This window comes from Gallus gallus, chromosome Z, assembly GCF_016699485.2.
Source record: "Gallus gallus isolate bGalGal1 chromosome Z, bGalGal1.mat.broiler.GRCg7b, whole genome shotgun sequence".
NCBI lineage: Eukaryota > Metazoa > Chordata > Aves > Galliformes > Phasianidae > Gallus > Gallus gallus.
Window position 1 is genome coordinate 14,163,499 of NC_052572.1, and position 16,507 is coordinate 14,180,005.

The following is a 16,507-nucleotide window of genomic DNA, read 5'->3' on the forward strand; positions in this document are numbered from 1 at the left end:
CTTGGCGGGGGGGTGGGGGGGGAAAGGCCGCTCTCACAGCGAGGGGCGGGCGGGAAGCGGGCAAATGGCGGCGGCCCGCGGCGCGGGCGCACGGTGCCCGGGGTCGGCGCTCGGGGCGGCGGCCGCTCTCAGCGTCCCCGGGCCGGGGACAGCCCCGTGAGGGCGCCCCGCGCTGGTGCCCGGGTCCCGCGGGTACAGCCGCGCGTTGCCCGCACCCGGCGGGGAGCGGAGCTGCCGGACGAGCCGCGCTGCGCCGCCTGAGGTCGGTGTGCGGTCGCGGAGCCGGGCGGGGCGCGCGGTAACGTGCCGGGCTGTGGGGACGGCCCTGCGCGCTGCTGCCCCGGGGCTGTGACATAGCCGCCGTGGACGGCCGGCAGCCCCGTGCTGTGCCGGCGCTCATCGCACCTGCAGCCGCGGTGCTCTCGGTCCAAGAAATCCCGCGTTGTGCTGAGCGTCAGCGCGTGACGCGTTGCGTGGAAGATGATGGGATGTGCGGCAGCGTACGCAGGGTGGGGGTGGGGGTACTGCCCGCTCCCAGCGCGGTGCGGTCTGCTCGTACAGTGGCATAGCGGCCGGCCCGGCGGCTGGCAGGCGCGGGCAGCCTGGGGGGAATGGTGACGGCAGGTTGCTCTGGAACTTACAGCTCCTGCTTACTTCCATGGAAACTACAACAGACACAAAGAGCGCAACAGTGCTATCTGATAGAGCAAATCCTCAGCTACAAAAGGCTGTTTTTTTGAACAGTCACCCCCAGGAGCTGTGCATTTTTGCCAGCCATGAACAGGAGCTGCATGGCATGCTCATAACCATCTCAGCAGCGGAGCTGACCCGCTGCCACTGAAACGCAGCACACGCCGCCTCGCTGCGCTCACATCCGCTGGGTGCTCTCCATAAGCCTTCAGTGAGTGTCAGTGAACCTCAGTGGGTGCCGTTCTTTCCACAGCATCACACCTTTGCTCCACACGCACTTCCCTGTCAGATGCCATTTTGTCAGTGCCCCTCTGCTGCTGTCTGCCACGGGACAACAAAATGTGAGGGAGTATTGGTGGGAAGAATCGGCCTCTACGGCCATACCAACATCTGCCCCCGGTGGCGTGGGCTGGCGTTATGAAATGGGGCATTACTCTCAGAGCAGCCTTGGTGGTTTCGGGCCTGCTCCCATTACAGGTGTGGGCTGGTGCTGAAGATGGCCCCTGAGGAGGAGTAGATCTGCTGACGTTGTATGGCTGTGTGGTTGGATTGCCCCTTCCACAGCTAGGGAGGAAAATGCCTGACATAAATGTGCTCGTTTTCAGGGAGAGAAGGGTGTGTGTGTGTAAAAAAGAAAACAGAATAAAAGCAAATATCATTCTATCAACATGGGTCCATGTATTTCTTTTTCCCACTACATCTCTGCTAATAACATCCCCAGAGAGAATGGCTTTTTTCTGCATATTTTGCCACTTTTAAAAAACATCTTTTTTCTTGCACTGTGTAATGTTTTCTCACACCTAAAGCTTTTCCACAGGAACGTAATCCCATTACTGTCAGTGAAAGAACAGTTTTGTTCCTGGTCATTAAAGTTTATCATCCATCCGCAAGGGTTTTTAACTCCACTGGTGTCTCTTTCCTATCCTGTGCTACCACGTGTGCCACAAATAATCCTGCCTATGCTGATTTTTGCCCTTCTTACAGTTTCTTGTTGGGGATGTTCGAGATTGCTGCTTTATAAATTGTGGCTTTTGAGGGATTTCAGTAAATGTTCTCCAGTTATGGAGCCCTTTGCATTGTCCTGTGAAAATACTCAGTGACACTGTGAACTCACACAGCAGATCTCCAACCAGGTCCCACATTACTGCAAGTAAACATAATTTATTGTAATACTTTTTCATTGTTCTGTTTGGCAAGCAATTAAGTGGCACTGGAAAAGAGTTTGTTACGTGTACTGTGCCAAAATTATGAAGAGCTGATCAGCTAGCCCTGTGCTAAAAGGATTTTACTTTGGGCCCCGAAGGAACTTCTGTGTTGGATTTTCTGTCCTTCCTCACTGTGGGAATCAGAGGCCTTTTTGAGGGGGCACAGTGAAAGTTCCCCCTCTGTGAGACACAGAGCGCTGAGCTGAGCAGATGCATCGCACCTGCTGTAGTTCTTTGCCTATGGGAAGTGTGAATGACAAGTCATCGCAATATATATGTTCAAAATGTACTCTTTGGCAAGGATTTCAGTTGGGTTTCTTTGTTTTGTTTTGTTTTTGTTTTTGAAGGTGAAGTTACCCGGGGGGGAGGGGGAGGGAAATAACAAAAGGGAGCAGATGAATTTGAACCATGCTGACAAGCAATGGATTATCTCCCTATTATCTCCCTATGGCTGGAGGGAAACACAGCTCTCACATGGTCAGTGCTGGCCTCCAGTGTTATTCCAGAGTGCCCGGAGCTGGCAGTGCTGGCTGCTCTCCCAGTTGTGCTGCGAGGTGGGCAGGAGCTGCACTCCTGGGCTCTTCTGTGTGTTTGGGAAAGCACGACGTCCGCAGGTCGAGCCCTGTTCCTCTAGGACTCTTGGCAAATGTCAATCAGAGCAGCCTCTGACTGCCCCTTAACATAGGTAAATGGCTTTTATTTTCCATTTTCTATCCCCTGTACTTTATTATAGTTGCACAGAATGATGCTGCAATCAGGAAGCAGTAGAACTGGAAGTACTGTCTAGCTCCTTGCTTTCTTTCCTGCAGCATGGAACCAAAAACCTTTCTCCCTGGAGCAGGAAAAACAAGTTACTGTGAACATAACTTCAAAATAGGCTCAGTGTGTCTCTTGATAGGCTTAAAATATGGGAGGAGCCTACATAATGTAGGAAGCATGGGATAGCACTCACGTTATTACATCTATAACACGTGCACTTATTCGCATACTCCATACCCTTGGAAATGAATAGAAAAATACAAACTTTTTGAGAAATTTCAGATAACATCCATGGATGTTTCAGTGCTTCCAGAATTTGTTCATGACCTGACCCAATATCTTTTGAGTGTAGTTGTGAGTTAGTATTCTAAACTGTAGAGAGTTAGAGATCACACCAGTGTGGGTCTCTGCCATAAAATAACTGTGCATATGTCTGTCCTGGTGATAAATCCTGTTAATGCTCATGGAGACAGATCTGCTCAGGGAGGATCAGTAGGATACATTTTCTACTGGTTGTCATGGCAACCATAAATCCATGCAGCTGTACAGCAGTATGCTAATCCATCAAGTTTAATCCAGTCTCCAAATTAGATCATCATTGCTGAGCTGCTAGATAGATTAACAGCTGGCTCCCGTGGTCTTCATTCCGTTCTACCAAAACAGTCAGAGTCAAAGCGATGCACATGCAGCCTTCTAGGAAAGATGCAGCTTTAAGACAGGCAGCAATTTGTTGCTGCAGCAGAAGTGTCTGAGTTGACTCACTGTCCTAAGCCTGAGATTGTCAGACGTTCATAATAAGTATTTGTTCTCTGTCTTAAGTCAGGATGTCACTTATGTTTTAGAGGTTGGATCAAAAGTCTTTAGCCCCTCATTAAGACAAACCAGTTATTATACTGCACAACAAGTGCTGATGCTATCATGATCTCTGTGTTGCAAAATAAAGAAGTATTTACTTTGAAGGAAATGGGAAAACTTGAGTATTCCCTGCAAAGCAGATAGAACATGCTTGGAAACTGATCTGGCATTGGAGAGTTCAGAATTACTCCTAGATTGAATCGATCCTCAGTTACATTAGCCTCATTTGTTATTCTGAAATTACTGCATTATTAGTTCCAGAGTTTTTGCAGCAGTTCACTGCAGTATATTTGTGGACTCTTGTCAATGTCTGTGTAAGACACCATGAAGCCAGGTAACCAGGCACAGCTCATATGCACACGGTGGCTTGGTACAGACACTGCGTTTATGTAAAATGGCAACCCTCTCCTTGACAATAGGTCCGTGTGTAATGCTGTTTTCTGTACAGCACCATTAAAATAATGTTGGTTTTTCCTGAGTTTGGCAGGAAGTTATTGCCCTGGTTCTCGTCCTGTCACTGAGCTCCCTGAAAAAGAGTCCCTGTCCATCTTTCCTGTAGTCCCCTTAATGAGGTCTCCCCTGAGCCCCCTCTTCCCCAGGCTGAATAAGCCCAGCTCCCTCAGCCTTTCTTCATTGGAGAGGTGCTCTGATCATCTTCATGGCCCTTTTCTAGACGCACTCCAACAGCTCCACATCTTTCTTGTGCTGGATGCCCCAGACCTGGATGCAGTACTGCAGGTGAGGCCTCATGAGGGCAGAATAGAGGGGGACAATCACCTCCCCCTCCCTGCTGGCCACCTGTCTTCTGATACAGCCCAGGATGCAGTTGCCCTTTCAGGCTGCAAGCACACACTGCTGGCTCACGTCCAGCTTTTTGTCCCCCAGAACCCTCATGTCCTTCTCCACAGCGCTGCCCTCAATCCATTCTCTACTCACCCTGTATTTATGTCTGTGATTGTCCTGACCCCAATGCAGCACCTCAGTATATTCATGTAGGCCCACTTCCCTAGTCTGTCTCGGACCCCGGAAGGGAATCCCTTCAACTGCACTACTGAGCCTGATGGTGTCAGCAAACTTGCTGAGTTGCACTCAACCCCACTGTCTGTGTCACTGACGGTGATGTTAAATAATGCCAGACCCAATACCAGACCCTGAAGAGCGCCACTGGTCTCTGAACTCCACCTGGGTGGATGGTACAGCTGTAAGGGTAACAACTTTCTGTTTGACTCGTTGGTATCTTGTTTACCTACAGGTGCATTGTACAGCTACACAACCATATTAAACACAACACTGCAAACCTTTGTGGCTGTGATTGTTGTAATTCTTCTGCTTGGGAGAAGTCAAATTCCCCACGGGCTCCCTTTATCTGTGCTGCTATGGTGAGAGCAGAGCACAGCTGCACTCTTGGCCTTCAGGCCTTTGCAATCATATTTGTCACTGAAATAGTATTTAAGCATGTCACCTAAAGGCCAAGGATGGCACATGGAGAGCTCTTCTTAGGCCAGGGATGTTCAGTTACATCTTGAAAAATGCTCAGATTTTAGCAGGATAGTATTTAAAAATTAAAAAAAAAAAAAAATCAAAGGAAAGCATTTCAAAAGTAGTGTTAATGTAAAGAGTCCACTCTTCTGCAGTATACAAATGACTGATTTTTTATCTCAATTAGAAGCGTAATCGATGAGCTCCATTTGGAGGAGGAGGTTTCTCTTGACAACAGTCCGGTTGTAATCAACATCTTGCATCAGTAATGATTCTTTTTTTTCAAAAGTATTATTTTATTTCAAAACCTCCTTGCTTATTCTCTCTTGTTCCCCATCCCCTTGTCCTCCCCTGTCCCAGTCACCTTTTGGCTTCTCAGTGCCACTGGAAGCAGCTAATGTCATGCTAAGTGGAGAGAAGAGGTGCAGGCAGGTTCCCATCAGAATCAGTGCTGCAGCAGCAGCATGAGCTGGGTTTGGCCTGATTCCCAGGTGCAGGTTGTATCATCCTCTTTAGTGCTCTTGATCTCCGGTGACCCAGGATTTGATGACCTCCTGAGGATGCATTTGGCAGAAAAAAAGAAAATCTCTGAACCTAGGACATACCCAGAATATCTCCTTACGCCTCACATGGAAGTGCAGTCATTGAGTGATACATGTTGCATATGCGTCAGAATATAGATTGGAGTTACCAAAACTTTATAATCTGTGCAGTCAAAGAAACACACGGGAACTGAGGCGTCATTTGTAACAATTGTCTCACTGGGTATCCTGTGTAGAGCCGTCCCCATGAGCCTGATGCTGAGAACTTTCCTTTATGTGAGACAGTGATAGTCTGGCATGTCTGTCCCACCAAAGTGCTATGGGGATTGTACTGCAATCAGTGGGTGACAACACGCCCTATCCCCCCCCCCCCACCCACCCACACACACAAAAAATCTTGCTTCAATCAGTCTTAAGATTATCCAAGCTGTGCCTATAGGGTAGCTGTGTGGTTACAGTATTCTCCTGTACCACAAAATTCCTGAGCATGAGAAGGTCCTTGAGAGTTTCAAACAGGGTTTCACACACGTGCCATGACTCTGAGTGGTGCTCCAGTAACAAAGCTGCTTCGTAGAAAATCTGACCAGGTTTCTGTCAGTTCTGTTTTGTTTTAAAAAGAATGGAAGTAGGTTTTGTCCAGACGTGGGATACCATCTTCAAAGAAACTGGACTACTTTTACCAGCTCCGTGTAACAGACATCTGAGGCAATGTGGGACATCTGCGAAGAATGGGCTGTTGGACATTGCCCATTGAAAAGCATTGCTATCAAAGAAATCTGAAAGTAGAGCAAACATCACTAACCCGACCTGAGCACAGATCTGCCCCGACAGATGTGTTGTTTCAGAGAAAAGCCCATCTTGGCAGTATCCTTGTTTTGTTTTCTTGTTGGCTCCTTTCTCTCTTGCTCAATCCAAGCTGAGAACTTTGTCAATAAAGGTATTTTCTTGGCTGTTTGAATACCTGAAATGAATTCAGATGTGCTGTGCTGCCCACAGAGGCAGCAATGTTTGGCTGGAATGCTCTGTTACTGTTGGCTTTGCAGAGTCGCGTGTGAAGTGGGAGCAGCTGTCTCTGATCTCCACTCCATCCTTCGTCCTCTTCAGGCCATTGAGCAGCCAGCACTGACACCTGTCAGGAGTGGAAAGCTGGGTGACAGCAGCTGTGGTCAGGGCCTGTGTGTAAAGGGGAATGTCAGCAGGCCTCGGCTCTCCTGCAGCTTCCCGAAGTTGTGGACTCGCATACTCATGGCTGCCGGTGTCTGCAAGACAGGTATGTTGCCAGGTGTGGTACCATTGGAGTCAGAGGGTGTCAGATGGGAACACTGCATGGCTGCTGCAATGTGAAAATGACAACCAACTCCTCGCTCATATCAGAGTCATTTTCTACTGAGCTTCAGTGGGTAAATACTGACACGATGATCAGCTGCAACATTAGTTCTGCAGAAACGTGGTCTTTCACAGGTCCCATATGAAGGCTCCCTGAGTTGGTCAGCTTTTGCACTGGGAGCTCATTTTTAGCTTTGCCCTCTGCTCATATAGGCTGAAGGAAAAGAACTCAGCTTCATTTGACCATGTTAGAAGTCCTGGTATAAATGCTTTGAGTCTGTTTTAATAGTGTTACAGAACTTGCAACCATAGAATCATAGAATCATTAAGGTTGGGAAGGACCTCCAAGTTCATCCAGTCCAACTGTCCGCCTACCACCAGTACTGCCCACTAAACCGTGTCCCTAAGTATGATATCTACACAACTCTTGAACACACCTAGGGTTGGTGACTATGTAATAGAGTTTGGATAATATGTAAGCATCTAATTCTGTAGCATGTCCAAGCAAAATTCTGAAGTACAGGGGGACAAGACATGGGCTTGGTGCTGGCTCTGAGACTGGGGCAGGTTTTCAGCACAGTGTTTGTCAGTTTCTGGTGTTCAGTACTGCCATGGTCACAGTGATAAATGGCCGTGCCTTTGCCTTTTACCTTAATGGTACTGCTAGATTTGAAGAAATTGTGACAAAAATGAACAAAGTTCCTTCTGGAACCACTAAATAGCAGCAAGAAATGTTTGTTCACACCTGGCCTGTGACTGAGCAGCTATGAGAATAATCTGTTTGCCATTCTGTTGAGCTCTGTGTTGTCACCAGATTAAGTGGTGTGATCAGCTGGGTTTAAGCTAATTTTATGAGACCATGCAGGAGCTGTGTGTTTCCTTTTCTCTGCACCAGTGTTGTGGCGCTGAGAAATGCTGCTGCCTTGAAGAGACAGGAAAGTAATGCTGTTGAGGGTTCAGTCCAAGACAAAACTTTGCAGCAACCAGAATATGTTGATATGTTGTTGATGTTTACACTAGCAAGCAAAAAAAAAAAAGAAAAAAGAAAAAAAGAAAAAGAAGAAAAAAAGCAAGAGCTGACTGTTGACATGTCATATGCTGTCAAGCAGATTAGCTTGGTGTTTTGTGTACACTGAGCTGCCTGCTGCAGAAGTGCTCCCAGTATACCCCTTCAGGAGTCAGTAGGTGACGTGTGATCCAAATCCAGGAGTTTCTGCTTCCTGGGGGGCTTTGGACTCCTAAAGCTCGATCTGGTTATACCCTAGGACCTAGAAACCAGCTCACAGCCCCCTGTTGGCTGAGAATGCAGCTCTCTATTATTGCAAAGTATAATTAAGATTTTAAATTCAGGTTTTTTTTTTTTCCTCAGTATGTATTCCTATGAATATATAATTCCACACACGGACATATATATATATATATCATTTAAACAACATTTTCATTCCTAAGTGTCTTGACAAAAATCAAGAGAGATAAATCCAATAGATTTCATTTATTTCCCAGTTTAATTATAATGATAAAGGAAAAAAAATCTGTTCTGTTCAATCAGCCAGCACCACTGAAGTAGCAGCCTATTGTAATAGTTTGGCTTTGTTTATTTCCTTTCTTTTTCTTTTTAAAAAACACTTGCTAGCAGCTATTCCACTGCTTGTTCTCCTGTCATTTTTCTCCCTTTACAGTGCAAAACAAAAGCAGAGGGTTTTTGTCCCCTTTCATTGGGTTGCAGTCAGGCCTTTTCTTGTTTTGATAGAGGGGAAGCTAATTAAGCAGACCCAAGACAGTGAATGAAGTGGTAGAAGCATTGTATTACCTATTTTAAAGATGAACGCCATTTCAGAACCTCAGTCAAATAGGAATATATTCTTCTTCATTTACAATGTTGTGCCTCTATTCTTGGATTCATTTATAAATCTTTCTCCACAGTTTTCCTGTGGATTTCTTAACAGAGAAAAGTGAGGGAAGGTGCAGAATTCTGGTGTCTTACCTATATATTATAGAATTCCAGTGCCTTGCCTATATACTTTTGCCAAACCTTGGATTTTGGATCACGTGCTGTGAATGGCGGTTTTGAAGATGCAGAGGTCAGGTTGGTGTCTGCCCTGGGGGAACAAAAGTTTGCAGGAAAGAATTTTGTTTCAAAGCTGTTCTAAAATTGTTCTCTGTTATGTTCTGTTTTTGCATATTTTTGCTTTTTTTTTTTTTTTTTCTTAATGCACAACTGTGCATTAAGCAGTTCACAGGAGTTAGCTGGAGCTTGTGTGTAACAAAGTTCTAAAAAATTTTAAATCTGACCATTAAGTATTCAAAAAGTACAAATATGCATCTTCCCTGATATATTTCTTTTATCTCCAAATCTTCTAAAAGTTTGAGATATTTAAAATCGTCAGCGACAGAGTAGTTGTGAGGATGCTCTCAGGTTCCCCGGTACTGATAAAACAGCAGATGATCTTTATGGCAGGGACCTGCTTCTCAGTGTCTGTCGGTTCTGTGTGAGTGCTGCATGTGTACATCTACACCTTCCTGCAGCCAGGCCCAGCAGTGCAATGGCCCGATAATGACAATTCAGAGACATCCCCTGACTATCTCAGACACCACTGTAAAATGTGGGATTGTCAGCAAAGAATTTATATCCAAATCGTTCCATGGAACATATCTTCATGTATCTTCTACCCAGTCACTTATAAGGTACCTTCTGAATGCTTAATCTTCTACTCAGCACTTTTGAGAAGTGGCTATATATTGAAGCAAGTAAACTTGATTACTTTAGAAGAGGCAGACAGAGTTACTTGCATTTATAGGGGCCATCTGATATGTGCACAGGACATCATGGAAGAAATCTATGGTAGATAGCACAAAATATAGCATTACCTGTTTTCCTCCATATGGAAACACATTCTATATTTCTCCTTCCTGCAACTTGCTGTAGGGCAACTCTATCATAGGCTATCTGCTTAGCAATGTCTATCTGCTTAATATACCATCATTTTACTGAAATAAATAAAGGCTAATTTCCACAGTAATCTGAATGGCACTCAAATAATTGGCTTGTGTTGCCATCCCTTTCTTCCTCCAAAGAATTATTTTTTTTCACTGAAAGCCTATGAGTCAAATTCGTTTTTAATGATGTAATTGAATTAGATGCAAATCTTGCCCTGCAATTTATAAGCCTGATGAAGACTTTTGTTGCATCAGTTGCCACAGAGAACGTGTTTAATTGAAGCTGCTTTTCTCTTGGAAGAACATTTCCACGACCAATCGACCAATTTGCATTGTACATCAGGGAAGGAAGTAAAAGAGACTGACCAAGTTAAATTTCATTTCAAAGTACAGTCAGATTTCAAGTTAATTCCTCCCATGTGCTTCAAAGACCTGGGAAATCAATGAGTCCCACACATGCATTGCTTTTTGTCTTTGCTTTTAGTGCACGTTTATTCTCGACTCAAAGATTAATGAATTCTGTCGCCGGCTTTTATCGCGTAGTGCTACAAAGGGATAAAAGAGATTTTTTTTTTCCCCCCGTGTTTTGTTTTCTACTTCACAGGTCTTAATGAATTAGCTCAGTGCAGTTCGTGTTGACGCCGACTGCCGTGCAAATGCTTTCTGTCCAGTGTGGTGCAGGCAGTGGCAGGCTGTGGGCTTGGCCCAGTCAGTGGCTGGGACCGGGGGACGCCTGAGGGCTCCCTGCCTCGCTGCCCGGCTGTGAGAGCTCTGCCTGGCCCGTGATGGTAACGCATGGAAGGTGGAAAGGTGAGTCTGCACCACCCTGGTACTGCAGCACCCCCAGATGGAGCCCTGCTGCCGCTGCGATGCAGGCACAGCGCAGCTCCAGCCGTGGGTCGGTGTAATCCTGCGGGGCCCACCTGATGGCAGCGGCTCAGCGGCTCACAGCCGTGACCCTGCGGCACTCCTGCACAGACAGTGGTGGTAGGGGTCATGGTGAGGTCTTCTGGGTGGGTCTGCAGGCCGGCTGGCCGGTAAGCTCCTTGCGAGAGAGCTCAGGTTCTGCCAAGGAAACATCTGTTTTTCTTTCAGGGTTCATCCCAGGACTGTGGAGCGGACCCAAAAGATGAGGTTTGCAGTCTTTCCGATGAGTTCAGGGGGCACCTGAGCAGCACAGTGTGACTACAGGGTGAGAGGGCATGGGGGGAGCAGGGGAGGTTCCTCTGAGGGAGAGAGGCCATGGGACACGCAGGGCCTGCGGGCACGTCTGCCTGCAGGGCTGGGTGTGCGTATGGAATAGACTTATTGTGGTATAACAGCAGACGTTTGTGTTGTTCTGAAGCGTTTTATTTCATAAAATCAAGCCTCGTGGGAATTGAAAAGATACGCCTGCTCATCACCACAACCTTTCCCGTACCTCAGACAGGAACAAAGCCAGGATTCCTTCCTCAGCAATTCTTTGCTTACTGCAGCGTTGGCCGTCCTTGACAGACACATTCCCACACGGGCTGTGTTTTCCTGCATGGGGCTGAGAGCCCCTCTGGGTGATCCAGCACACCGTGATCTTTTCATAGCAGTGCTCATTAGTAAGAAGGAGCGGGGACACTGTTCTACAGCTCAGGCCACGCTGTGCAATGCCTTTCTGAAGCTGGGTGGTCTGAATCCCACACGGGCCTCCAGCTCTGCGTGAGGTCGCGCTGAGGCAGCCGCCCATGTCCTGGACGTGCGGCAGTGTTGGTCTGAGTCCCGTGTTGGGAAATGATAACTGAGGACACTGATAAAATTGTAAAGTGCTTTCAAATCTTGTTCTGCCAGTGAGCTGCTATGTCCAAAGAGTTATCGCCTGGGTGCACTTTTTCTGTCCCTTCCTTGTTGTTTTTTCTCCTTTGTGCCTCTTAGACCAAAGTGTTTTGCAGTGTTTGTTGCTGGCACAGCAGTGCCGGATCAGGGCACAGCAGCATCGGCCGAGTTAGGTTTCACCACTCTGTCTCTTTGCAGAAATACCGAGTAATGCCCTTGCTCTCACATCTGCAGCACAAGGGCTGGCACTCAGCTCCTCCAGCACCCTGCTTTAGGTATGCAGAGCTCAGGCTTCTTAATTTCCTAAGCGCAGTGTGCATTATCTTCTCATCTTAGTAACAATTAGGGGTAAAGATGTGGGGTAGAGTCGATGTGTTCCTAGGGGCACTTTTTCAATTTTTCCTTTTGGCAGCAGGACTTCTAATTTGCTCGGTTTGGTGTCACCGTGTTGAGAAGGACTTTGTTGTGGTGAAGGAGTCAGTGCAGTACCACCTTTTGTTACCCCTTCCTGCATGCTCTCTTGGTTCCGTGGCCACTGTGTCGCGTTTTGCAGGGAAGACATTGGAGGTGTTGGTGTTCTCTTTCATCCGTCAATATGCAGTAGTAAAAATAATAATCCACAGTCTTTAATTCGTTGTTAATTTTCCCTTTTCCTTTGCCGTCTTGGAGGTAGTCTTGTGTCTGTGTTGTGTCTGAGATGAGCACAGAGGGCAGCAGCTCTGAGCCACGTGGCCGACATGCAGTGCAGTTTGCAGCGGTGTCTCTGGCAGCTCTGTGCCTGCAGGGTGCTGTGTGCCAGCCCTGGGAGCTGCTGGAGCTGTTCCACACTGCTGGAGGGTCTGCTTCAAAGTAGTCACTTGGTCCTTGGAACGTTTGTGTCTTCTCACAGCCTAGAATATGCTAAATGAGGGAAGGAACTCAGTACAGTTCACACGGCAGTCATCGTCTCAAAATACTCTGGTATGCATATCACATTAAGTAAAAAAGTGAACAGAGCTGCACGTTCTGCTGCAAAGGGCCTATCTGCCATTTCAACATAAATGGCTCTTATTTCAGCCTGTTGCCACACGTGTGCACATGCTTTCATATTCTTATAAGTGCTTACAGAATTGTTTTATATTGCCTTACCCAGGACTGCATGTGAGCCCAGGCAGAAAAGGCCAGTTGTTTCTGGAGGGTCTTCACAGTCAGCACTGAGCACTGTCGGTATTTCTTCCCACCTTTTACCTTGGAACGAACGAATCAGGGATCAGCCTGTAACTGTGCTGTACTGCACATTCTGAAGCTCTGCTCTCTGGCACTCACAGAAATAACACTGCGAGTGCTGCTTATTCAAATAAATAAATAAAAAAATAAAGTCCTTAGGACAAACCTTGAGAAAACTTAGTTTTCCTTTGGCCACAACAGCTGTGCACTGATGCACTGACCAAACACCACTTGAGCAGAAGCGCAGAACTGGGCCGTGGCATTCCTTGTGTAAATGAGCGTGCTGTCTGGCTGCAACAGGAAGTCTGTTATGTGGTGTTGGGTCTGTGATACAGCTTTTGTCGACTGTCCTACTGGGCTCTCCCTCTTTCATGAAAGATAGGTCTTCAAAACATAGGGATGTATTGGACTGCTGGTATTTTCTTGACATAACTGAACTTTCAGAGCTATAGTAAAGAAGGATCACTATTTTCGTACCACTGACTTAAAAAAAGCCCTGCTACTTTAAATCCTGTTCAGTTCCACAGTTGGCTTGCGTTACAGGTACCAGGATAGAGACAAACTGTTCTTCAGGGGAACTCAAGCCAGCCGAGCTAATCCCCTGCCCTAAGGAAGTACCTTCCAAATCTCACTCCCTTCAGAGCACACAGTGGCGGGGCTGAAACGGGAGACCTGCTGAATTTACTGCAATATGCAGTGGCATCTGTATGTAAGTAACAGGCTGTTACTCTGAGGACTTGAGCAGCAGGAGACTGTACTGCGCGACTTCTTTCCAGTTCATTCAAACAGGAACTGCAGCACTTTATGTCTGCAAGCTGAATTTTTGTTGCTTCTCTAAGGGACAGGCTTAGAAAAAGAGAACAAGCTGCCAAGCGGGGACTTTAGGAACCGAAGTCCGCATATCCAGCCATCGCCTTTCTGTTGTTTGTTTCCTTCTTCTATCTTTTGTTACAAATTTCCTCAGATCAGTGATGCAGGGTTTAAAGTGAGCCTCCAGCGGGAGCCTGAGGGCATTTAGCACTTCCTAGAATAAGACTTGAACATCAGTACCTGGAAATACCTGAACAGCAAGGTCAAACAAGGGCAGTGGTGGGCTGGGATGTATCCTAAATGTCTGATGTCTGTGCACTCTCTTATATTGCTTCTTGTTGTGTTTATTTATTTAGCTATTTTGCCTGATTATTTTGTTACAGGAAGCAATAATTTGGCCAAAACATTCTCCTGAGGTTTTTGATATCAATAGCCATACTGAAAACAAATAGATATGTATGGATGTTGTTCTCCGTTGAAATCAGTCCTGATTTCATAGTTTCTTCCTTTCCACTTGGAATTACTGTTTTCTTTGTGCCCTTTTAGATGCCATCAAGGTGGATTTTGCTGATTTAGGTTACAGGAAGGAACCTATGCTAGAAATAGATGGTATATTTTCTGCTAATTCCAAGAATACCGAAATAGCTCATCTTAAAAGATGGGGGAAACCCAGCCAGTTGGCCACAGGCCAGCAGATTCCCAGGCTGACAAGTCGCAGGAGGCCTGGCTGCCAGATTAATGGTTTAAAATCTAATGCTCTAAAAGGAGAAGTTGGGCCCCAGTAAGCATTTGGAAGGAGCAGATTTGGGAAGAGCTGTGCGCTAATGCCCTAATGCAGTTTTGCCTTTGACCCAGCAGCATCTTTGCGAGGCCCTGGTATTTCTGTGTGGTGTTTCTGTCACTGTGGTACTGAACCACAGCCTTCCGTTTCTCCTTACCGAATGTATTCAGGAGGCGACTGTGCAGGACTGTTCGATAGAAATCCTTCTTGAGACTTCAACCATTTAATTGCAAAGGCCCTGGTTATTTTTGCACAAAAGTGGTCTTTAGTTGCGTGGCTTTAATGCTGAACAGGCTGACATTTGTGAGACCCAGCTACCCCAGGTGACCTTTTTCAGCTGCTCTCAGTATGCCGGTCAATGTGGTACTCACCAGACTAGAGATTTCCAAAGCCTTGCTCTGATGGAGTGTTGTCCGCCATTAAAACCGTGCAACACGGTTGATGCTCATCTAACAAATTTTTTATTACCTAAAATATTCTTAAAGTCATGAAATGAAGGAGGTTAAACTAGAAAACAACTATGGGCCAGAATTCGGGCAATCCTGCAAGAAATTGTTCTTCCCACATATGGAGAAGGAGAGCAATACAGAATGGAAGTTTAGGATCAGGCGGGTCTTGCTTGTTTGTTTACCTTGTATTTTTGCTGAGGATACTCCACATCCTAAAAGTATTTCTTCCCTGCTATCAAAACATGGAGACAGAGGCAGCAGGCAGTGCTATGCTCCTCAGGGTGGGCTGATGGCAGATCCTGCAGGCTTTGCTCCGTTTCCACTCAGTCTTTCCTTCACTTACATTTCAGGTTTTGGCCAGGGATGGCTGCAAACATGCAGTGTTTCTCCGGGGGCTGAGTCTACTTAGATCCACAGAACACAATAAAACATATTTGAATACTCTGCCTTAAAGTTTGGGCAATGTTTACAAGTTGTGTACTTTCCACTTTTTCATTCATCGTTTCTCGTGATCTGACAGCATTCCAGATCCAAGATCAATTTGATTATATCATACTATTTCTTATCAGACACAAAAAACGGCCTTTTCCTGTGCAGCTGTGTGATTTGCAGAGCTCAGACAGGAGTAGAATCTCTAAAGGAGAGCAAGAGGAGTCCAAAGGCACGTCACAGAGCAGGCACACACTCCTGGCTGCGGTTGCAGCAGTGCCAGGGCTGAAGGCACAGCCCACGGGGCAGCCCTGAGCGGAGCAGTGGGGATGCTGACCCTGTGGAGTGTGCTCTGAGCAGGAGGAGCAGCTGTGGTGCCCTCAGCCTCTCTTCCTCTTAGTGGGGCTGCAGGGGTTTAGAGGCCGCTGTCACACGATGTACTGTTTTACTGATAAGTCATTAGTTATGTTATTCAGAGTAAGGGCTTCTTTCCACACGCTGCCAAACAAATTGAGTTAAACTGGTAAAATGTTGCCTGGTGTGCTGCCTCTAAGTGAAGTGCTCGGCTGTTACATAATGGTTTTAATGACTTTCTTCATCTGTCTGCTTAGGAGCACCATGCGTCTGGCAAAAATTTGAGAAGGCTCAAGGCGTTAAAGAAAGCTCATCTAAATAAAGGCGGGTTAAAGTGACATTGCAGTTACTTAATCCTGTATTGTCCTGCCATGTGACTTCAGTGATACTGAGGCGCTGCATTTCTTTTGGCTGGTGCACAGATTATGCCTTTCCTGTCATCTTCCAGGATCCGTTGCTTTGTTAAAGCAGCAATGGGAAGGAAACAGAGGGGCAACAGACTATTTACAGCAAGGCTTTGAGGCGATCACTTCCAAGGCACAGTGACAAGCTCCCACGCCGAGGAATGAATCAGAGAAAAACCCAGTGTTCAGCTTTTGGACTGGTACCAGAATCAGGAGCCACGTTCTTAAGGTCAGCTACGCAAAATGAACTGGAAGCATCTGGATTTATGCAGGGCGCTTAATCAGATACTTGTCTGAATTTTTTTCTGTCCAGTTAGTTTTCAAAGCAGCTAGCTAAAGCCTGAAAGTCTGTGTCAAATATTCTGCATCTGTGTCAAATGTACTGCATAGAATGTGAGCAACGCGCTGCTTTTCTGCGTAAAGCTCACTGTTTTAACTGCACAGCCTCCTTTACCTTGCAGATGAGCATCCTGACACA